General features: G+C 39.8%; 1 protein-coding gene and 2 long non-coding RNA genes across 16 annotated transcripts in view; 1 reads left to right on the forward strand and 2 right to left on the reverse strand.

Moving 5' to 3' along the window:
- Nucleotides 1–6,774: 6,774 nt before the first annotated feature.
- On the reverse strand, nt 6,775–13,267 carry LOC140725507 (uncharacterized). Of its 2 annotated transcripts, XR_012098362.1 has the most exons (3): nt 12,447–13,267; nt 12,114–12,297; nt 6,775–7,262 (listed from the first exon to the last, which is right to left on the reverse strand). It is a non-coding gene; the product is annotated as an uncharacterized lncRNA (long non-coding RNA). The 2 variants fall into 2 exon arrangements; XR_012098363.1 differs by lacking the exon at nt 6,775–7,262 and having other exon boundaries at nt 12,081–12,297.
- On the reverse strand, nt 8,279–11,086 carry LOC140725506 (uncharacterized). The gene is made up of 2 exons (XR_012098361.1): nt 8,550–11,086; nt 8,279–8,454 (listed from the first exon to the last, which is right to left on the reverse strand). It is a non-coding gene; the product is annotated as an uncharacterized lncRNA (long non-coding RNA).
- Nucleotides 12,190–23,878, forward strand: part of veph1 (ventricular zone expressed PH domain-containing 1) — a 227,317-nt gene continuing 215,628 nt past the window's right edge. For 9 of the 13 annotated variants that reach the window (XR_012098357.1, XR_012098358.1, XR_012098359.1 and 6 more), the window contains exon 1: nt 12,292–12,413. The gene's annotated coding sequence lies outside the window, so the exon portion shown is untranslated. Of the gene's footprint in view, nt 12,414–20,137; nt 20,254–23,878 lie in introns of those variants that run through there. The other 4 variants (XM_073041043.1, XM_073041046.1, XM_073041044.1 and 1 more) reach the window with 4 other exon arrangements.

Genomic DNA, 23,878 nt, shown 5'->3' on the forward strand with positions numbered 1-23,878 from the left:
ATGGGTCTCACCCTGAAACATCAACCGTTTATTCCCTTGTATAGAAGATTTCTGACTTACTGAGTTCCTCCAGCATTTTGTATGGGTAGCAGCTCTTCTTTGCTCTCTTCTCACAATTATTCCAGGGTGTGAATTACACCTCCTCGCATTCTTACTGTGTTAAAAACAAATCATATCCTGCAAATGCTTTTTGTTTTCTCATGTCCTCAAAATTAAGGAAAACGTCACATTCCTCAATGCTTCCACCCTCACCCCCCCCCCCCCCATCCCCACATCATCCACAGGGAAAGATCAAAGAATCTCCAAGTTCAGATCTCTCTGAATATTGCAGTGCTATTTAGCTGGAGTTTTTGTTTACAAAATATCTAACATATGATAAGATGAATTATATTAAGGAAATTGTTACAAAAGGAAAGAAGATAAATCCAGCTATCTGCTCATAATGACCTTCAGGATATTTCTATCCACATATTGATTTGTCAGAATGAGTTGTCATTGGTAATGATGAGTCCTGCTCAATCAATGAGGCTGATGTGTGAATTTATTCACTAAAAGAAGTTTTGGGCAAACACCATTGCCTAAAGTGTAAACAAAAAGAGAGTTTGGGATAATTACTGCCCACGGATTTTGATTTATATATGTCAGTATTAGAAGCATCTTATATCTTGGCCACATGGACCACATGTAAGAATATTTGAAGTTCCCTGGCAGCAACACGGGTTATTTTCCATCCACGGATTTGACTTTTTATTGAAAGTCTTCACCTCTAAGCGGCTAATAAAATATTCATAAACCCAAAGGCCTCAAGAATTTATAACCTAAGTCCAGATAATGTTCTAAGTTCAGGATTTTCATCCAAAGGTACAAAATTTGACACTGCCTCTTCCTGCCTACAGGGAAGCTAGTCTTTATAAATGTCTTTGGCTAGCAGCCATGCTTATTCTGGAAAAAAATCACTTTTGACTTTCAAAGGTAAGGACATTTATAAAATTGTGAGAGTGCAGTTAATTCTCATGCTGGATTTTCAAATTCCGTAGCACTTTAAGCATCAACATAATTTTTTAAGACATCAGTGCCCACATATACAGGCGAAGCCACATGTGTGAGAGATGCCTTTTGCAGTGGTGTGCTAACATCCAGATCAGACATCTTCCCACAGGAGTAATTTCTGAACTGCACAGGAGCATTAATGAAAGGGCTTTGGACCCTTCTGTATTTACCAACATGCAGCTCACAGATCCAGCGTTTAGTAGGTTTAAAGGCTGATTTATACTGCATTAAATGAACGGCGTAAGTACAGCATAGCCGCGTAACCTACGCTGTACCCTATGCCATAGCCTGCTGTGCACCTCTCCAAAAATGTAACTGCGTGTCGCAGCGACGCAGACCGCAACAACTGTGATTGGTCTGCTTGGTAGCATTGCATTTACTCCTGTCTATAGGCATACTGTGAGTACACTGATGCGAAATAAATGGTTGGAGACGATGAACCAAATTGTCAAATCTACCTGCCCACATCCGAAAATATTTGAAATGCATTTCCTTGTCCATGTCTGTCAGTGGCCGAACAAGCACAGAAAATTCACCCTCCTTCTGCCTCAAATCATTCAGTGGTCCTACATACCATCTCCTCCGACGTCTTCTCTTTTCTGCGTTGCAGTAATTTCAATAAAAATAACCCTTGTTCAACATTTATTAGCTGCAACTCCAACATGATGCGCTCAGTTGCCATTAGAAACCCCACCACCAACTAGCGTTTTGGCGGTGAATTGCAGAGCGACGCAGACACACCAACACACAAGTATAAATGCTTACAATGGTGTAGGCCACTTATGAAGGCTACGGCGCAGGCTACCACGCAGAGGTATAAATCAGCCTTAAGGCTAAAGACTGCAGTCAATAGAAATGGCATGGACCAAGCCAGCAAGCAAGGGAATTGGAGTGGAGATGCAGATACAATTGTCTGATAGACAGATGATCGCCAGAAGAGATGAAACTAAACTACATTGGGATACCTGGGATTCAAGAATCCAGAGTCAGGTACCTTATGGGAAATTGAAAGGCCAGGTGTGGCCCAGCACCTTGAAGAACTAGAAGCAAGATTGGATTAAGTTCAAAGGAGATGTACAGGGCATTATTTTTTAAAGAACAGGTGGCTCGCAGGAATGGTGGTGGAAGCATATATGATAGAGGCATTTAAGAGACTCTTAGATAAACATACGAATGTGCAGGGAATGGAGGGAATTGGACATTGCATAGGCAGAATGGGTTTGCTTGGTTAGGCATTTAATTACATGCTTAATTGGTTCAGTGGCGCATGGCCAAGTTAAGGTGTTGGACTAGCGATCTGAAGGTTGTGAGTTCGAGCCCCAGCCAAGGCAGCATGTTGTGTCCCTGAACAAGGCACTTAACCACACACTGCTCCAGTCCACCCAGCTAAAAATGGGTACCGGCAAAATATTGGGGGTTAACCTCGCGATAGACCGTCTCCCTATAGATGAGGGGGAGTCTCGTACTCTCAGTCGCTTCATGCCATGGAAAGCCTAATAAGCCTATAAGGCTCAGGATAGACTTTAACTAACTAACTTAATTGGTTCACTGTTCACTTAATTAAGTGAACTTGGTTCACTTAATTGCTGTACTGTTCTATATCTAAAGTTCTGGGAAGGATTGACACTACTTTGTGGTAGGGTTGCTCAAAGCATTGAAGCTATTCATGGAACATACCTCGATGGAGTTTCAATCCATCACATAGGTGGGGAATGTCCAATAATTGATATTCCCAGGATAAGTTGTTCTAATTGAACGACCCCACCATTGCTCCACAGAATGGTGATGGTGATCTGGATTTAGGAGAATGCAGCACAGCACAGGAACTGCCCTTTCAGTAATATCCTTCTAGCTTTGTTGATCTTTATTCCAGCTCCTTAAAAGAATATGTATATGCTGTGGTATTTAAAAGCAGAGTTTGTGTAGAGCAAGTGTTGTGGCACAAAGTGACCTAATATTTGTCCATTTCCAAAAGAAAGCAAAAACCTCATCTCGCTGCCACAGTACCATTGGTGTTTTAAGTCCTTGCCCTATCACAAGCTGGATGACTTTCACACCAGAGTCAATAGCACTTCCGATAGGAAACTGGCTCAGCTAGCAAAGGCTGCATGTGTGTGGCAATTGAAAACCAGGCCATGCACAATGTGGCCATACCTTAACATTCTGCAACTGTATAACGGACCTTACTGGAGAAAGCCACTCCAGAGACATTCAGCAAGAAGAATGAAGGACAAATGTGACGAAGTTATGTGGGGTACTATGTGATTGGTGGATAATCTTGCGAGCTGGTATTAACACATGCATTGACTGAGGATCTGGTCCTACAACTTTTATATTGTAATTCAAGATGGAGTTTCTCTCCTTTAACTCTCATCAAATCGTACAGAGAAGAGAATTGTTTGGAAATATCTATTTGAGGTAAAAGTACTTTGAAGACTAGTTCGAGTTGCATCTTTGGAATATAATGTGATTTTGGAAGTTCGTTCTCATTCTGAAGTAATGAAAGGGAAAGTGTTGAATAAGATGAACTATGTGAGGTAAAATTTAAAATGACTGAATTTGCTCTTATTGTGGAGTGGCCTCAGTCATAAAATTATTAGTCCTGATGGTGTCCATTAATATAGTTATCCATCAAGTTATTTCCCTGTGGTAATCCTCTTCAATAATTCTTGTAAAATGCAACAAAATATTCCATTCCATTGGTGGAGTGAAATTAAACCATTGAGAACATCTACACAGAGTGCTGTTGCATGCATCATCAGAGGGCCCCACCACACAGATCATGCTCTCTTCTCATTGCTTGCATCAGGAAGAAGGTACAGGAAGTTTAGGATTCACACCACCAGGTTTGGGAACAGTTATTACTCCTCAACCATCAGGCTCTTGAATCAATTACTCAACGTCACTAGCCCCATTACTGAACTGTTCCCACAACTTATCGACTCACTTTCAAGCATCTCATGTTCTCAATATTGATTGCATACTATTTTATTATCATTATTATTATTTCTGTATTTTTCTTTTCTATTTGCACAGTATCTTTCGCACACTGGTTGTATGCCCTGGTGGGTGCGATGTTCCATTGATTCCATAATGATTATTGGATTTATTGAGTATGCCCACAATGAAATGAATCTCAGGGTTGTAGATGGTGCCATATACGTACCTTGACAATAAATTTACTATGAACTTTGAATTTTAGAATGAAATCCAGTTACCAAGACTTTTTCTAGTTGCAAAGTTTAGTAGATCAAAACAGCTGACGCTAACATCAAGAATGAAGTTTATTGTTGTTTAAGCATTGCCAGTTTAGAGATAATCCATTATAAATGAGGCATTTAAAAAACTTTAGATACTTTAATTTACGCAAAGTTCCATGAAGTTTTGTTAAATCTCTTGGAATAAATGGTAATATTTCACAATTTTGGAACATGGTCTTAGGTTAGACTTATGGGGAACAATTTTTGCAGAGCTTATTTGTACTTTAAAGCATGCTTTCTACAACAGCTACAGCACTGTAATATTAATGTTTCACTTTAACATGGGTGACTGATGAAGCCTTCAATGCCATTGTTACACATTTAGCTGCTTGAAAATCAATTCCTTTAATTTTGCCTCCTTGGCCAAAATGTGCATTAATTATCTTGAAAAATGTTTCAATAGGCTGCCCACATGGCAATTTTATAACAAACCCAAATTATTTTTCAAATTAGATACAGATGCAACATCTATCATGATAGTGATACTGCTGAGCTGTCCAATCTCCTGAGAAACATCAATTTCTTGTCAGATCTGTATTTATTGATTTTTATTCAGGAGTGTAAATTATTTCACCAAACAAAATGAGAAATTTTGCACAAATATATTGCTAATAAAATGTTTCAACAAAACTTGATTCCTTTTTCTGTGATATCGTCATCATAAAAATGAAGCATATCGTCCTCCCATTTACAGCTTAGTGTGACAATAGCTCATTGTATTTATCAGTAATTATGCAGTTTGCTGTCCTTATCACATGATAACTTAAATATCACATTAAAATGACTTAATAGTTCTTATGATTGCCAGCATTGCTGATAATAAATGAAACTATTGCATTTTACATCACTTGGAGTTTACACCTTTAGTGTTTTCACTTAATGAATAGCTGTATTGTACCAACAGCTGCTTTGATTTATGAAGATTTGGTGTGGTATTTTTCTAAAATCAATTCAAACATTCAAATAAGTAGCTAAGTTTAAATGTCTAATGAAAAATCAAATTTTAAAAAGGGCCAGAAACCATTAAAGAGTATGAAACAAAGTCAGATCAGTACATGCTGCACCTGCCAATTAACTCACGGTGGTGAGGCCATTTCTTGTAAACATTGCCTGACCTGTGATGGTTTGGTTGGAGTGTGTGTAACAGGCCTACCTTCATATGACTGCTTGAGGGGGTGTCATGCACATTGGTCACAAGTTCCTAGAAGAGACTAGGAAAGAGAGGAAATCCATATTTTGGAGATAGATTTAAAATGAAAACTAATATATCTCTTAGCCCAGGGCTATAAACTAAAAATACATTTCAGGAATGCTATCCACAGAGAAGAGCTTGCAAAAAATTATCAAGCATATGCAAAGGGTTTCTCTCAATTTTGTTTGAACAGTAAAATGGGCAGTAGAATTTACTCAACTGGTTACTCTGCATTCTTGCTTGCATTTTGCAAATTAAATTATCTGCATCTGGACTTGTCTCACCAAATATTTCTCATTCTGCCCTGAAATAATTGGAGAGGCACAAGTCTGGGCTTATGCCACGGATTCAGCATCCCATTCCAATCATAAACAGGCCTGATCACAAGTGAGACACAGGAGCACCAATAGACGACCAATAGGCCTTTCAGATACCGTAAGGCTTTACTGATTTCTACCTCAACTTCATCCTCTGCCACTGACCCTACATCCTTTGATGCACTCAGTTACCAAAAATACAATGATACATGTTCTAAATACACTAAATGTTTATGCATTCACAGCCTTATGAGGTAGTGTATTAAATCCAAGAGTTGAAATAAACCTGTTTTAAAAGGCAGATTGTGAAATTGTAATTCCAGATTCTACAAATTCCCCAACCAGGAGGAAAAAGCCCTCACACATATCCCCATAGGGGCAGATTTTAGAAAATATGTAAAGGCTTTGAAAGAGACTGCAAAAGTGTTTTGTTCTGAGGATGAGGTGCTTCAATTGAACATAAGAATATAAGAAATAGGGGCAGGAGTAGGCCATCCAGCCTATCGAACCTGCCCTGCCATTCAGTAAGATTATGGCTGATCTGTCCGTAAACTCAGCTCCATCTACCTGCCTTTTCCCCATAACCCTTAATTCCCTTACTATGTAAAAACCTATCTAACTGTTTCTTAAATATATTTAGTGAGGAAGCCTCAACTGCTTCCCTGGGCAGAGAATTCCACAGATTCACCACTCTCTGGGAAAAACAGTTTCTCCTCATCTCCGTCCTAAATCTTCTCCCCTGAATCTTGAGGCAATGTCCCCTAGTTCTAGTCTCACTACCAATGGAAACAACTTTCCTACTTCTATCTTATCTGTCCCTTTCAAAATTATTGTATGTTTCTATAATTGTATGGAGAAGTTGCAGTTGTTCTTGCTGAAATGGGAATCTGAAAAAAAGACCATTAAGACTACGTTCAGTGTAGCAAAAAACAAACTTTATTTTTGAGGTCACACCTAAAGAACACAAAACTGAAGAGGATAGGAAAAAAATGGAACAGATTATTTTTAAACACCTTTTTAACTTGGTCCAGACTCCATGAACAGGGATAGTATAGTAGTGGAGGTAAATTTAGAATCAGAGTCAAGTTTATTATCGCTAACATACGTCATGGAATTTGCGAAAGAAGCTGTCCCAAAACATTGAGTGTGGATCCTCAGATTCCTGTTCCTCCTCCCCAAAGGTAGTAACAAGGACAGCAAGTCCCGAATGGTGAAAGTCCTTGAAGATGGATGCCACCTTCTTGAAAGGTATCCTCACTGGAGCGGAGGGTGTTACTATCTGAGTCTATAACCCTCTGCAGCTTCCTTTGATCCTGCAGTTCCGAGCCTCCATTCCAGGCCGTGGTGCAATCATGCAGGATGCTCTCTGCAGAAAGTCTGTAGACATTTGCACCTGTAGCTTTCAAAGGGGAACTGAACAAGTATCTGAAAGTTAAGACATCCCTGGAATGAGAAATGGAAAGTGTCGGATTGCTCTTGCTTACAGCCAGTACAGATAAGGGGTGGGGGGAAGAACAGCTTCCTTCAATGCCGCAACCATTCTGCCATACGGCAGGGTGGGCAGGAATAAGCAACACAGATACAAAGAATTTCTGAAGCCATGGCGAAGAAATAAATAGAAAACCAAAGGAACGTGGCAGTGATGAAACAAGACAAAGGCGAATGAACACACTGTGACTTTAGCAAAAACCTTAGAAAAGTAGAAGAATGAATTAAACAAAATATTCAAAAGGCAGCCGTATAAATTGTATGGAACACAAACCAAAATTTCCATATGGTTTATGGAACTAAACCCAGACTGCAGGCATTCTGTGGTGTTCATATAATATGCCATACGGGAAGGGAATAGAGTTCTAGTGAAGATGTAGATATTAGAAAAATATGTATCTTTTGTTATTCCTTGCTGTTAACGTGCTTTTTTTTTAACATGGTTTGTTTTACCCTTTGCTTCTTTACCTCTTTGTACATTTTAGCTTTGACTTTAAACGCTATTTCTTCCCCTATTCTGACAAAAGGTCACCGACTTGAAAAATTAATCGCCACATATACTGCCTGGCCTACCAGGTAACCCCTGTGTTTTCCCTTTTGTTTCGGATTTCCAGCAGCTGCAGAGTTTTGCTTCAGGATTTCAGTCTGTGGATGTCGTGGACGATTAAGAACGCACTGCGGAGCTGAGCAGCATTCAGATATGTCAGTGAATAGCCTGGTGAGGGTAGAGTTAAACTGCAATGTTTTTCACTTTTGCTTCGTAGATCTGGGTCACATATTTATGTTTCTCTTTCACCCATCCCAAGTCACTTTGAAACGAAGATGCTGTCTAATTTACACATACCATGTAAAATATTCAGCTGTAAATGGTGTGCTCGGTTTAGCGCGTTCACACTATGCATCAGTATGTGTAACTTACAACTCAGCTACACTTGGCCGCTCAGAAAATTCTGCTGGTGTTCAATAAAATAAATTCTCTACTTATCTCTTTATTGGGACAACCCTTATCTGTTTCCATGGGTCACACATGCTCACGTTCAACAGTCACAAATCCGAAGGCTGAAGTGCAGGAGACCCTTCCACTGACGTACTCTTTACACTGCCTCGGTCCGTTGGACTCATCTTTCAGAAGTGCCACTTCCCCATCCTGGCCGGTGATAGAAATAACGTCAGGTGAACGCACATTATACAATAACTATTTACTTAGTCATTGCGAGCAATTGTGAAGTAAATTAGCAATACCGGAGTTATGATGGTAAAACTCAATTCCAACCGCGTCCCATACACAAATTGACTACCAGGATGCTCCATCAACAGCGCCTCTCTCGGCAGCCTGGGATCTTCAAAAGGGAATTTGTGCTCTTCAGTGAGTCGCTAGGCGCATTTTAAAAGATAACTAAAGGTGAAAGAGTAAAAGAGTAATACTTTCACAGCAGTTTATTGTTCCTTAACGCGCTTTCTTCTGGAAGACTTTTGGGTTCGAACTTAAGTACTTTAACCACATTTCTTTGTAAGGTTTCTCAGCCCCTGCAATTTATTAACAGCTCGAGAGTTAATCACACTGCCTCTGTTTCTTCGGCAAAGTATTTTATTCCGAGGTCCTGAGCGAAGCCGCACTTTGTCGGTTTCGTATAATTTTTTTTTCAGTAACTGGAACTGAAGTGCTTCTTCTGTTTTGGAAATAATAGCTTCACGAAGAGCAGCACCTTCTGAAACCCACCGTTACTCGTATTGGAAATTGATTTAACTTTGTTGTTTTGATCGTTCCTCTGAACTTATTTTTCAATATCAATTATTTCACACACACAGGTATTTTAAGTCGAAAGATATCAATTGCTTTTAATCTCCCTCATCTTCTTCGAGAACATTTAACTGACTTTAACGTTAAGATTCAAAGCAAGCTTGAAATTTTATTTCTTATTTTGCAATAATTTGTTTTTGCATAATATATAGGTTTGTCACTGTGAAAAGGCTGCCATTTTGCTTCTACATTAAGATTGTTTCGGTGTGACCTTCTTTCCAGTTTTATTGTTACCTTTACTGGTTATTCAGGATCTGGATGTCCTAGGCAAAGCCAACAGTTTTTCAGAATGGAGTAGTGATAAACTTTCTGGTGAAGAAGATCTATACCTAGTAATGATGATGGAATGGCAATGTTTCCAACCGAGCCTGGAGGGGCATCAGTCCTCATGGAGGAGTCAGTGGTGGAAAGGATGAGCAGCTTAAGTTCCTGTGCATCAACATCTCCGAGGATCTATCCTGGGCTGTACCAAACGGCGTACCTGTAGCTCTACTTTGTTAGGAATTTGGGGAAATTTACTGAGTCACCTAACACTTTTGCAAATTTCCATAGCTTTACTATGGAAAGCATTCTGACTGGTTGCTTTCCAGCCTGGCGCGGAGGCTCCAAAGCAGAGAATCTCAGGAGGCTGCAGGGGGTTGTATACTGAGCCAGCTCCGTCACAGGCAAAACTCACCTCACCATCGAGGACATCTTCAAAAAGACGGCATCTATCATTAAGTAACCTCACCATTGTGGAGGATGTACAGGAGCCTGAAGGGACACACTCAACAATTCAGAAACAGCTTTTCTTCTCTGCTATCAGGTTTCTGATCTGACCTCACCACATCTTGCCTCATTACCTCATTTTGCACTGCTTAACTATTTTTGTAATTTATTGGCATTTTCATGTAATTGCTCTGCATTCCACAACAACAAATTTCACATCGTATAAGTCAGTGGTATAAGTCTGATTCTTAGTCATAGATATTTGAGAAGTCTGGATGTGTACCTGCAGTACATTTTGTTTGTGGTACCCACTCCTTTCACATTTCAGGTTACTTTTTCTTTAAAGATTAGCTTTATTTGTCACATGTACATTGAAACATAGAGTGAAATGTGCCACTTGCATCCAAGGCCAACACATGGACGTGTCACATGTGTCACCATGTTCTGGGTGCTAACATAGCTTGCCCACAACTTGCTAACCCTAACTTGGAATGTGGGAGGAAACCCATACGGTCACGTTGAGAAAGAAGAGACTCCTGGCAGAATGCAAGTTGCTGGCAGTGTAAAGTGTTACACTAACCGCTACTCTATTGTGCCAACTTTGGTGGAGACTTTGCCAAAGGTGAGGGGAATTAATATTGAGTAGTGAATACATTAACAGTCCAGTGGGCAGTTTGTCTTCGATGCTGTTGTGTTTTCATCCAGACAAATGGACAGTATTTCTTCATGCACACAAAGTTTCTGATCAGCAATGGCCCCCAAGATGTTGATGGTGGGGTCTCATGGATGAAAATGCCATTGAGTCTCAAAAAGAAAAAGGCCAAAGCAGTCAAATATTCAAATAAAACTATCATACTGAGCTGTAAAAAGGTGATTCTATTGTTTGTGGAGTCAGTTCAGTGTTGGGTGAGTGAAATTACCACATTGGTTGTCGGGTAATCACTGTTCCTGAAGCTGGTGGTGCAGGATAGGATGAGTTGAGCCATGGCTGTATTTTACCTAAATAAATTGTCTTTTGTCATGAAAATGAATTTTACCAAATTGTAAGATTTATATAATTCTCCATTTTTGCAGTTGTAACATCTGAAGTTCTTACTTTCTCACTCATCTGCTGTGCTATCAGAGGACTTGTCAGGGCACTGGAGCAGGGATCCAATCGCAGACCCAGTACTGTGATATTATTTGAGTAAAAAATCCCAAGGTGCAAAAAAAAAATTGGCATCAAAGTTCAGGCAGAGATCAAAACATCCAGACAAATCCAAACACTAGAATCGGGAAACAGGCAGAGTCAATATTCAGATGGACAGAGTTCAGATACAAATGTTGGAAAGGCTCAGGAAAATTCACTGGCACAATCTGGCAACAAACAGGTGAAAACACAGGACTGAAATAACTGAGCAATAAACAGAGAGGCAGATGATAGGTGGAGCACAATGAGACAGAAGTGGCAGCAAAACAGGTAATAATAAGAAACAGGTGAGAGATAGAGTACCCAGCAATACAGGGGCCGGAGTAGAACAGGAGCACATGGCAATACAAAAACACAGACGGATGGCTGGGGGGAAACACACAAAAAGGCAAACTTCAACTTGACGTACTGACGGAACTCTCCAGAAATTAACTAAATTTGATGATTTTGGTGGTGAACAGCAAAGTGATATCACTCAGCAGAAGAAAACGTGAAGCTGGGGTGCAGGGAGGCCAGTACTGGGTGAGGAATTGGGAATTAATTCACTATTAATGACATTCAATGATGAAACAGGCTGTATTCATATTTCTCTAGTAACTAACAAGATTATAACATGCAATGCCAATTTAGTAAAAACTAGTTAGTCATTCTAACCTCACAACATCCCAATTTTTGCTAATGGTTATCTTATAATCCACGAGTAACATTTTGAAATTGCATTCCGAATCATCTACAGTCAGACCACTTTTAGTAGTTCTCCCTATCACTGTGAACTCCAGATATAATCTGAATTACCTCTCAGGGTTAATACACTCACTGCCAGCCCGAATCAGAGGCTTGTAGTATTTGAGTTTATACTCGATTCAGCAGCATTGGTCATCCTGCAATACCAGGCTCACTTTCCAAGTGGCAATTCTCAGCTCGAGAATTTTCACAGGAAAGTGAGACTGGTGTTTGGAGCACATTCAATAGGGCGGATTATTCTGAATTCCTGAGCAGCAAACTATTCTGCGGACTGTGAAAATGTTCGTTCAATCATAGACATTGGAATGCCAAGTGGATCTTTCAGTTGCACTCATTTTCCCTTTAATTTCTCATAAATGTTCACCTGATTCCCTCTGCGAAGCCAGCCCGCCGCAGGTTGCAAGGAGGAAGCGCCGGCGCTCGGGGGCGCTCCCCACGACGGCTCGGACCTTTCTCCGCCGAGAGGGACATAAACGGAGTTAAACCGCTCGGCAGCTCGCTACTATGCGGGGACTCTTCGTGCGTTTGGAGTTTTATTGTTGCAAAACCTGGAGCAAATACATGAAGAAGTAAGTTATTGAAGTGAAATAAAGTGCCACAATAGTTCACCTGTCTCACTACCGTCCCCAGATCGCAAGAAAAATTCTAAAGGAGAAATAAAAAGGTATGAATGGACTGTACATATATTGTGTTGTACCTGTGTTTTGGAAGTGCGGTTGCTGTTAATCTCCAGGTTCTCCCGAGGATTCCGTCCCCATGTTCCACATTGGATGTGTTCACTTGTCGCTCACTCCTTTTGATCTTCCCGGGCATCTCGGAGAGTTCTCCAGACCCCTCCGGGAACGTCTCCACCATCGGAAGAATGATTTTTAAATTCGTCCCCTTGCTGCGACTTTTTGTTCGCTTTTAGTTCCGCCTGAATGTCTCACTCAACTGGGAAAACTAAAATGTCACTGCGAGAAACTTGGCTCACTTGAATCACTCCCGCTGCAGTAATTTACGAGCGCCAACGCGACTTGGTTTGAAGAACTTCGAAGTCAGAGTAGGCCGTTCAGCCCCTCGAGCCGTCTCTTCAGTAAGCCCTTGAATGGCTTTTTACCTCAAGGCCCTTTACATGGTTAATTCCTTTAAAACCCTAACCATCTCTGTCTTTAATACACTGAGCATCTGAACCTCTACAGTCATCTTGGGTAGTGAATTTAAAAAGGTTCGGATCCCCGGCTACAGACATTCCTCCTCGCCTCTGTTCTGAATGAACAATCTCTTTGAGATCATACTCCACAGAAGAAAGGAATCTATTTAAAACTTTGTTGTATACTCCTGGCCCTGATGCCCCCTCTTTTAACCACTAACTCTGCTCTGCAATCTGAGACGTTTTCACCTCTAATGTAGGTCCCTCACCTTAAAATAATGTTCTCCTTCTCTCCTGACTCTGGCTGCCTGATCTGCTGTGGTTTATGTATTTAATAAACCTTGATAAAATTTTGGTTATAAATGTGGTTAGACTGGGGAACAATTTATGCTAACCTTCTACCGGATGTATTAATTGTGTGATGTTGAAAAGAGAGGGCATTAACGGAAGCAATACTCTTTCATTTGTGCAAGAAAGACAACAGAGCCACGTTATAAGTAAAATATTAACATTCAAATATTTTGCTTATGTAAACCTACTTCAGTCCACATGGTGCCCACTGATCTTGTAGCATCTGATATGCATGATCACTCTCCAGGGACAACTTACTAATTTTTTTAAAGCAAGACATTGGACAATGATATTTTTGCTTCATAAAATGATTTAAAATTTACTACTGACTGACAATATTTATTAAATTAGAAAGTATTGCAATAAATTTGCAGTTTAAGTAACACACACAAAATGCTGGAGGAACTCAGCAAGCCAGGCAGCATCAATGCAGGACCCGATGGAGGGTCTTGGCCTGAAACGTCGACTATATTCTTTTTCATAGATGCTGTCCAGCTTGCGTTCCTCCAGCATTCTGTGTGTGTTGCTTGGATTTCCAACAGATTTTTAGTAAATTGGTTTTAGTATATTTATGCTGAGAGTTTCTTAGGATTTACAACTTATACAGCAGTAAACTTATACAAGGGACATCAGCAATAAATTCAGCATATGTATTTATTATAAGGAATGCCATTTTCAAAGGAAGGTCGGGTTGAAGATGTGATCAAATACTCTTTCCCTTTGTCTATCGGTTAGTCATGGTGCTTTCAAAGTGATGAAGTTCACCATTGATGGCTGTCATTACAGAGAGGTTACTCCAGAAAAATGAGAGGTGATCCAGGGACCTTGTCACAAAATCATGAGACATAGGAACAGAACTAGGTCATTCAGTCGGATGAGTTTGCTCTGCCATTTGATTCTGGCTGAATTATTTTTCCTCTCAATTCCATTCTCCTGCCTTCTCCCCATAACCTTTGACGCTCTTGCTAATCAAGAACTCATCAGCTTAATGACTTGGCCTCCACAGCCATATGTGTCAGTGAATTCCACAAATTCACCACCCTCTGGCTAAAGAAATTCCTCCTCATCTCTGTCTGAAGGGATGTCCTTGCACTCTGAGGCTGTGCCCTCTGGTCCTAGACTCTCCCACTATTGGAAACATCCTCTCCACATCCACTTTATCTAAGGCTTTCAATTAACCTTTGTTGGAGGGCATTATTGAACTGCAGGACAAATTGGTGGAGAACTTTTGTCTCGCAGATGCCGAGGGTAAGGTCCATTCTTTTATATGTTTCAGTGAATAAGGCTTGGCTCTTGATGACAAAAAGATCAATGTACTGCAGCCTGACTACTGTGTGGATGCCTTGGTTCTGAAGCGTTATCACATTACATCGCACATTTTCTGAATAATTCTGATTAGCTTTATTCACTGCTTGGAATATTTTGTTGTCGTATCTTGTTTGATAAGGCATTGAGTATATTGCTCCCATAGTGAACAAGCTTTAATATAATTATGACACATTAAAGATACAGTATTAGGACTTTTTAGATACAGTATTTTGAGACATTGTATATTAAATAAACATTCTGTTTCTAGTCTTTGACTACAACAGAACAGTGCAATTCAGATACAGAAAGGAGTAAGGACCAACTAGAATGCTTATAAATAATTGAAAGTTAATTAGAATGATTGAGTACAAGTTGATATTAATTATATAGCAGTAGTTTATGTAGCACAAATATCTTTTAAATGTTTCCATTTATGTTTTGGAATTATAAATTCAGTTACTATGGAGTAATTGGAGAAGTCGGTAAAATCCCAGGTTTTTGACATTGACTAACCATGACTTTCACTGGACCTTCTCAAACAAACCAAGGTGTTTTAAAAGTCAGACTAAAATGTATCTAGTTTTGATAAGTATGAAGATAAGTTTCTGGCAGTATGGCTTTGTATAATGACCTCTGGGTAGAGGTGTGTGTTGTATATTTAAGTAATTATTTCTTAATAGAAAATGATTTGCTTCAGGATGTGGGAATGTGTTGAGAGTGAATTCTTTGTAAATATAATTTTATACAAAAGATTGTGTTCCTACATTTGAAATGCAGTTGATATTATTTCATCTTTCTGCACTTTTTAAAACATTTTCAACTCTGACAAGGACCTTGAATTTTTTTCTTGATTTTAGGTAACAGTTTAGTCTGGGCAGAAACAAGTCAAACAGCAATGAGTTGCACCCATGAGAAAATGAAGAGATATCCATTATCCTTCTGTTTGAACAAATTCCTGCCTATAAAATTCATCATGACCACAAGTCATAAAAATAAGTTTTTTTCAATTGTATTAGTTAGTTTGTAGTAGGATTTGGAAATATTGGCATCTGTGATCATGTGATCCAGGTTAATTGATTGACCAACAGTTAGTTAAAGGCTCCTTAAAATGACCACAGCTAAATACTGCAGTGCCTGTAATATTCCGAAGGCACTGATTACAATCTTCTTGTGGGGAGTAATACCTAACAGTGCCATTACCCTCACTTGCTGACCTTGGCATCCTGATGCCTGTTTAAAGGTTACATTCGTTAACGGCTTGTCTTCCTGCCTGCCTGTTAACATTCTCTTGGACTTTGCAAGTGGATCAATCAGTGTGAGTCTCTGAACCCTCATGGAATGTCCATTTGCTCATGAGAAAGATTCTTGTCACCGTGAACTAATTATGAACAATTGTATTAACATCTTGGCTTCAAGAGAAACTTAACTCATGGTTTGTAATGCATTGCCACAAGTGAATTCTCTCTACCTTGCTAGGGCAATCATGGGACTGAAAATAGTGAACTATTGGTGTTGTCTAGGTTACCATAGTTAGAGATGTGAAGAAAGAAAAGAGAATTAATAATCACCAAAGTATTTGGCCAGGATCCTTTCAGGGCAATGTTTCTGCAAATCTTGCCTGTTTGGATCAAATCCATTAGGATAAATGGATTCGTACTTGAGGTGCCATCTATCCTTTGTGCAAATGATGGCTCATGAAAAATGGAGCTTCTGTGGAGGTGCTTTTCATTACTGCAAAAAAAAAAGTTCATTTAAGAATGATGAACATTAAGTATGGGAAGGTTAGTTTAGGCAAGCCACTTCATTGTATGAAAATGTTACAACTTTCAAGTTTAGGCACATGAAAAGAGGCTCACCACAATTGGCATGGCCCAGTAGGCTCAGATAATAAATTCCAGCCACAACGAGGCCAGGAGATTTACAATGGATTTTAATATTATAACTTCTCACTTTCTGTACTTTAAAAGGCTGTATGATATAGGAGCAGTATTGGGCCTGTTGGCTAATCGAGTCTGCTTTGCCTTTTCATCACAGCTGATCTATTTCCCTCTCAGCCCCTGACTAATCAAGAATCTGTCAACCTTTGCCTTAAATATACCCAATGAATTGACCTCCACAGTTGCCTGTGGCAACTAATTCCACAGTTTCACCACTCTCTGGCTAAAGAAATTCCTCCTCATCTCTGTTCTATATGGACATCCCTCTATTCTGAGACTGCCTTTTGGTCCTAGACACCCCTACCATAGGATACATCCTCTCCGCATCCACTCTATCGAGGCCTTTCAACTTTTGACAGGTTTCAATAAGATCCCCTTCATTCTTCTGAATTCCAGTAAGTACAGGGGCAGGGCTGTCAAGCACTCTGAAATGATGAGACTTTCTATCCTGGAATCATTTTTGTGAACCTTCTTTGAACCCGTTCCAATGTCAGCACATCCTTGCTTAGATAAGGGCCCAAAACTGTTCACAATACTCCAAGTAAAGTCCCACCAGTGCCTTATAAGGCCTCAACATTATATCCTTCCTTTTATGTTCTAGTCCTCTTGAAATGAATGCTATGTTGCATTTGCCTTCCTCACCACTGACCTAACCTACAAATGAACCTTTGAGGATTTCTGTATGAGGACTCCCAGGTTCTTTTGCAACTCGTATTTTAGAATTTTCGGTCCATTTAGAAAATGGTCTATGCTTTTATTTCTACTACCAAAGTACATGACCGAACACTTCCTAACACTATTCCATCTGGCACTTTTTTGCTCATTTGCCTAATCTATCTTAGTCCTTCTGCAGCATCTCTGCTTCGTCAACACTCCATCTAGATAATACAAACTTGGCTATAAAGCCATCAATTCCATCATCCAAATCATTGACATATAACGTAAAAAGAACAAGTCCCATCACAGACCCCTGTGTATCACTGCTAGTCACCGGCAACCAACCAAAAAGGGCTCCCTTTATTGCCATTCTTTGCATCCTGCCAATCAGCCACTGTTTTATCCAAGCTGGTATCTTGCTTGTAGTACCATGGGCTCTTAACTTGATAAGGAGCTTCTTGTGCAGCACTTTGTGAAAGGCCTTCTGAAAATCTAAGTACACAACATCCACTGATTCTCCTTTGTCCATCCTGCTTGTTATTTCTTAAAATAATTTATCTCAAGTATCACGGCTCATCATAACTACCCAGCCTATTGCAATACAGATCTCACATTATCTCTCTTTTCCTGAGAATCAAGTATTTTAACCCAATCCCAGTTACTTGTAATGTTTACTAAGACATTTTTTTTATCAGTAGTCATAAGCACTTCTACAGTGGTCCATTTTGGAGGAGCTCTGACTTACGAAAGTACTTCCACAATGCTTCTGGATCGGGAATTCCTGGATTCAAGACAGTAGTAATGAAGGAATGGTGATACGATTCACCATTCCAGCAGTGTGCAATTTGTGAAAAACATCTAGGTAATAGCTGAACAGTGGTTGGTTAATTTCAGGTTTCATATGCTAAAATAGAGGAAATGTCTGTCATTAAAAATATCCACTTGTTGAAGCTGCTCATGGTTAAACTACTGGCAGAAGCTCAATGGACAAAGGATTTGCAAGCACAATATATATGTGATATTGTTAAAATTGGCAAATGTTCTGAGGTACAGTGACAAACCCATCCTGCTTTCATTACAGCAAAGCATTGAGATAGTACAAGGTAAAATACTAGCAAAGTGCAGATTGAAACGTTACCATACAGAGAGAGCGCAGTGCAAGTAAGCTGCAAGTTCACAATGAGGTAGATTGTGAGATCAAGAGTCCATTCTTATCTCATTACAAACTTGTTCAATGGCCTTACAAAAATGGAATAGAAGCTGTCCTTGAATCTGGTGGTACATGCTTTCAGGCTTTTGTATCTACTGCCCAATGGGAGAGGGGAGAAGAGAATGTCTGGGATAAGTGGTATCTTCGATTATCACTGGCCAGTGATCAGAGCTCATAGAGGGGTCTGGGTCTGGTGATGTGCTGGGCTGTGCGCACAGCTCTGCAGGTTCTTGTGGTCTTGGACAGACAAGTTGCACTACCGAGCTGTGATTTATCTGGCTAGAATGCTTTCTGCAGTGAATTGATATAAAATGATGAGGGCCGAATAAACATGCCAAACGTCTCTGGTCTTTGAGGAAGTAGAGGTGTTGGTGAGCTTTCTTGGCCGTGGCATCGGTCTGGTTGGACTAGGGCAATCTATTGTTGGTGATCATTTCTGGGAGCTAGAGGCTGCTCTCAGCCCTCTCAACTTCAACACCATTGATGCACTGTATACAGCAGCAGGGGTACTGCCCACCCACCCACCCTTACTGAAGTCAATAACCCGCTCATTTGCTGAGAAAAAGGTAGGGTTGCTTTCACCGTGTCACATGTTGACATGTCGACAGTTGTGACAGACTTGAACATTATGACAGTGTTGAGCGTTAAGTGACATAGATGGCAATAGGGCTGGAGTGTTCACTGAGATCTTTAACCTCTCACTTTGACCTGAGGTACCCACCTGCTTGAAGCAGACTTCACTTATACTAATGCCTCAGTAACCCGCTTCAGTGACTATTGCCCAGTTGCATTTATATCCACAGTGATGAAGTGTTTTGAGAGGCTGCTGATGAACATGTCTGAACTGACTGGGACCTGAACAAATTGAGGATCCAATTGCACAAGGAGTTATTGAGGCCAAGGTCTTGAAGCTTACTGATTAGTTTTGAAGGGATGATGGTATTGAAAGCAGAGCTGTAGTTGATCAAGAGCATCCTGTTGTATGCATCTTTGCTGTCCAGAAGTTTCAGTGTTGAGTAAAGAGCTGATGAGATGGCAACTGCTGCTTCAGTTGGGAAATTGGAGTGGATCAAAATCACTTCTCAGGCAACAGTTTCATCACTAACCTCTCATAATCAACAGCAACATCCCATGGATAACTTTCGAATCTGGCAGCAAATAATATTGAAGCAGCATATACAAGTTTACATAAACCTCGAGAAGGATACGTTCTCAAAATTACTGAATAGAGTGAGCCCATTTTTAAAAAAAGGTGGTGAAGTCTACCATAACTGCAGAATCCTCGTATTGTTATTTGTATAAAAATTAATTTCTCATCCTAAATCTGTCTTTCACACTGATTGCCATTTGTTTCCAGGAACAATGCATTAAGATAGAAAAGTAGGCAACTGATTTATTGATAGGAACTCAGATTATGTAAATTGGTTTAAAATGATAGCAAACACACTTTTTTCAAGCGTATGTCCCTTCCTTCAGTAGTCTCATTCCCAGGGAATTGATAGGCCAATGCTGATTCAAAGGGAGTCCTTTATCTTCCATTAGCCTCATTTTAATGAGGGAGTGCCATTCTGAATACAGAGAGTGTTAGCATCGCAGAAAACCAAACTGTTCTCGGATTTTGCATTGAAAAAAACCCATGGTGGAATTTTAATTCCGTTTAATGGTTTTTGTTCCAATCAAGACTAGCCAGCTGAGTATAGGATGAATTTCTCAGTGGATTTTAAAGGCTGCATTCTTTGCATTCCTAGCTCACAACAGTTAAATAGATTGCTGGAAGTGCATGGGCACAGCAGAAACTTCCATTGCTTTCAATTCTCATTACCATGACTACAGTGTGTTGCAATACAAAGGCAGCAAGAGCCTTTAGAATAAGTTGATCGTAATTAAGCCTACTGGGACCAGCATGGAGGTAAAATGATATATCACAAACTTACTATGTTTCTTTTGGTGCAAGAATAGCGATAAAGGAATAGGCTTCTCAACTGCTTAGAAGGCGATCTGTTTGTACTGTTTAGATATGGCTTCCTCACATTCTGCTCTATTTTGAACTTCACAGCCAAAATGTGCGTTATTTTTGTTTCCATAGAACTGACAAAAGAAAGATTGTCATGAATTTGAGTTTATCATAACAGTAAACAATCCTATAAATCACAGAAAGGAACCTGGAAACTGAGGACTGAGTTAAAAATTAGTGGTAGTCACTGTAGACCTCTGGGTTTGTGCTGCTTGCTTGTGTCATACTTTTCACTATTAATTTTTGAAAGAGAAGGCTTGTTTTTGCCAAGAGTGCTAACCATTAGATAGAAATAATTGATATACTGAAGAGGTAATGAAAGTAACAATGAGTAATATATACTCTTTTAAAAGAAAAAAATTATCAAAAAATTAACTTACTGCATTTGTATTTAACATCATTTCAAGCTGTTTTTCGTATTGTTATAGTGGTTACGTTCTCAACTTGGTTTTTCAGTAAAACACCTTTGCATGTAGTTTAATTTGTTCTCTTATTTGATTTTACTTTTTTATGTTTGCTTTTTGCTTGTATATTTAATTGTTTAAGTTAGTGACAACTGTATTTCTGTAGCAAGGTGACCCAACGCTTATTTAGAAGTGAGTTTTAAGTAACAGCTTAAGATGAGAAGAGATTTATTCTAAAACAAGAAATCTGGCTGTTAATATCGCAGTATTCAAAATGGGAGTGGATTCTTGGTGGTGAAGTCAAAGAATAGGGAGCTTGAAAGCAATCTAAATCACAGAGAAACATGGAATATAATTTTTGGAGGAGTGAACAGTGGACACTGAAGAACCAAATGTCCGAAAGATTTAAGTTTATAAACTGTTAAAAGCAGCAACTCGAGGTTAAGTTATAAAGAAGAGCTAATGAGCTACCGAGTATTCAGTGAAAGCAGTATCAAGTGTCATGGTGATTTTATGTCAAACTCCAGTGAGACACTGTGTAGTTTATGCCAAGTGTGCTGTAGTATAATGGATTTATACTCCTGCTATAGTGCCAAAAGAGCTCTGATTAAAAAGCCACCAATGACATGGAATTGTAACATGGGTAATCTAGTCTACCTTGTTCCTGTACCATTCAGCAGCACATGAGATAGTTGGCAAGACTCCTCTGACAGCAGTCTTTCACCGGGTTGGCAACATACTTCTCTGGTTCCATCAGTAATGGCCAGCGAGACATTAGCCAGAACTCTTGTGCATTATCTTTGAAGATCCAAACTTGGCCCTGCTTATTTCTTGCCCTCTTGTTTTCTCTTGGTAATGCCGTCCATTTCCATGTCTGTAGGTGGAATTGGATGCCAGCCTCTTTGGATGATTCCACCTCTCCAATAACTCTTGACTCTCTCAGAATGGACATTCCATAATAGATAAACAGAAACTTCTTCAAATTAAACATTAGGAAGATCAATTTCACTGAACTCTATCATAAGTCATGCTCCCTAGCCACCATCTTTGTTTGTTTCTCTGGCAAGAGTCTGAAAGTAAACTATGCTGCTTGCAGTCTTAATCGCACATCTCAGCCCAAGCTGAGCTTGAGCCTGTCTCCACTCTCAACGTACTTGCCTTTACTCTACTTGTATTAGAGGTGTCCTGAAGAAGGGTCTTCGCCCAAAATGTCGATAGGTTATTCATTGCCATAGATGCTGCCTGATCTGCTGAGTTCATCCAGCATGTTGTGAGTGTTACTTTCCATTATGAGTTGACTCTGCCATGTTTCATTGCATCTACTGTATAAATTTCTATCCATGAACTTGTTTTCTTTAGGCCTGGTTACTTCAATGTTCCTTAGCTGGCCTTCCTCTTTCTTCTCTTAGTAAACGTTGCCGAAGTCTCACCATGTCGATACAGCTATTAAAGATAGCGGAGTCGAGGGATATGGGGAGAAAGCAGGAACAGGGTACTGAATGTGAATAATCACAGTGAATGGTGGTGCTGGCTTGAAGGGCCGAATGGCCTACTCCTGCACCTACTGTCTATTGTCCTGTTCACTGCTCAATGCTGAACCATACCATTCCTAGGCTTCAATTTAAGCAATGCCTTGCTTTTTACTTAAAAGCTAATCAGCTTTAATATTGACAACAGTTAGACTTTTCATTCTAAGTATTGTTAATGATTATGAGGGTCAAGCTCACTTGTAATAAGGTATCAGTAAAATTCAAAGCACTTGGAAAAGAGCTGTATAATGTATAACTACATGAGTTTTTTTAATACCTGTACTATAACTAAATGGTTAGGGCAGTTGTAATTGTCAAAGAAATTCATTGGCCCAAGCTTTTCTACTAGAACTTCTAACAAATTAGAGGCGTACTTTCAGATTCAGTGACTACATTCAATACCTTGCTCTCTTCATTTACTTTATGGACATTTTGGGTCTGTTCTCACCAAAACAAAATGATCTTCATGGGTTGGAAATAGCTTGAAATCTACTTTTAGTACAAGCTATGTAGCTTAAAATATTATTAATATTCAATATAGCACTATGGTGAAAATATTAGATTGCTTATCTTGCAGATACTTTAAAAATGCTGTAACAATGAGCAAAATGAAGAGCACTGGAAACTGGGCACAAGGTTAACAATGGACAAACGTGCCTGTTGTAGGCCGAATGAAAGGTGGTGACGGATCAGCATATAGGAGGGAGATTGAAATCCTGGCTGAGCGGTGGCACAACGACAACTTCTTATTCAATGTCAGCAAGACAAAGGATCTGATGATTGACTTCAGGAGATGGAAACCAGAGGCCCATGAGCCAGTCCTCATGGGAGGATTCGAGGCGGAGTGGGTTAGCAGCTTTAAATACCTGGGTGTTACAATTTCAGAGGACCTGTCCTGGACCCAGTATGTAACTGCAATTGCGCAGAAAGCATGGCAGCGCTTCTACTTCCTTAGTAGCCTGTAGAGATTCAGCATGGCATTGTAAACTTGGACAAACCTAATGGATTGTAGTGAGGAGTATATTGACTGGATCATAGCCGGCTATGGAAACACTGATGCCTTTGAACGGAAATTCCTACAAAAAGGGTGGATTCAACCCAATGCATCACGGCTAAAGCCTTCCCAGTCATTGAGCACATCTTCATGAAATGCTGTCACAAGAAAGCAATGTCCATCATCAGTGTTCCCCACCCCCCAACACCCAGGCCATGCCCTCTTCTCACTGTTGCCATCAGGTAGAAAGTTCAAGAGCCTTAGGATTTGCACCATTGGGTTTGGAAACAGTTTCTTCCCATCAGCTGTCAGGCTTTTTAATAAGAGGGGATAACTGCACCCAATTGACCATCACTGTAATGTTCTTACGACCAATAATCTCACTTTAAGGACTCTTTACCTCATTATCACATGTTCTCAATATTTATTGCTATTTATTTATATTTGCTTTTGCACGGTTTGTCATCTTCTGCACTCTGGTTGATCTTTGATCCTGTTATAGTTACCATTCTATAGATTTACTGAGTATGCCCACAATAAAATTTAATCTCAGGGTTGTATATGGTGACAAATATGTACTTTGAGATAATAAA

Source organism: Hemitrygon akajei, chromosome 3 (assembly GCF_048418815.1).
Source record: "Hemitrygon akajei chromosome 3, sHemAka1.3, whole genome shotgun sequence".
Lineage (NCBI taxonomy): Eukaryota > Metazoa > Chordata > Chondrichthyes > Myliobatiformes > Dasyatidae > Hemitrygon > Hemitrygon akajei.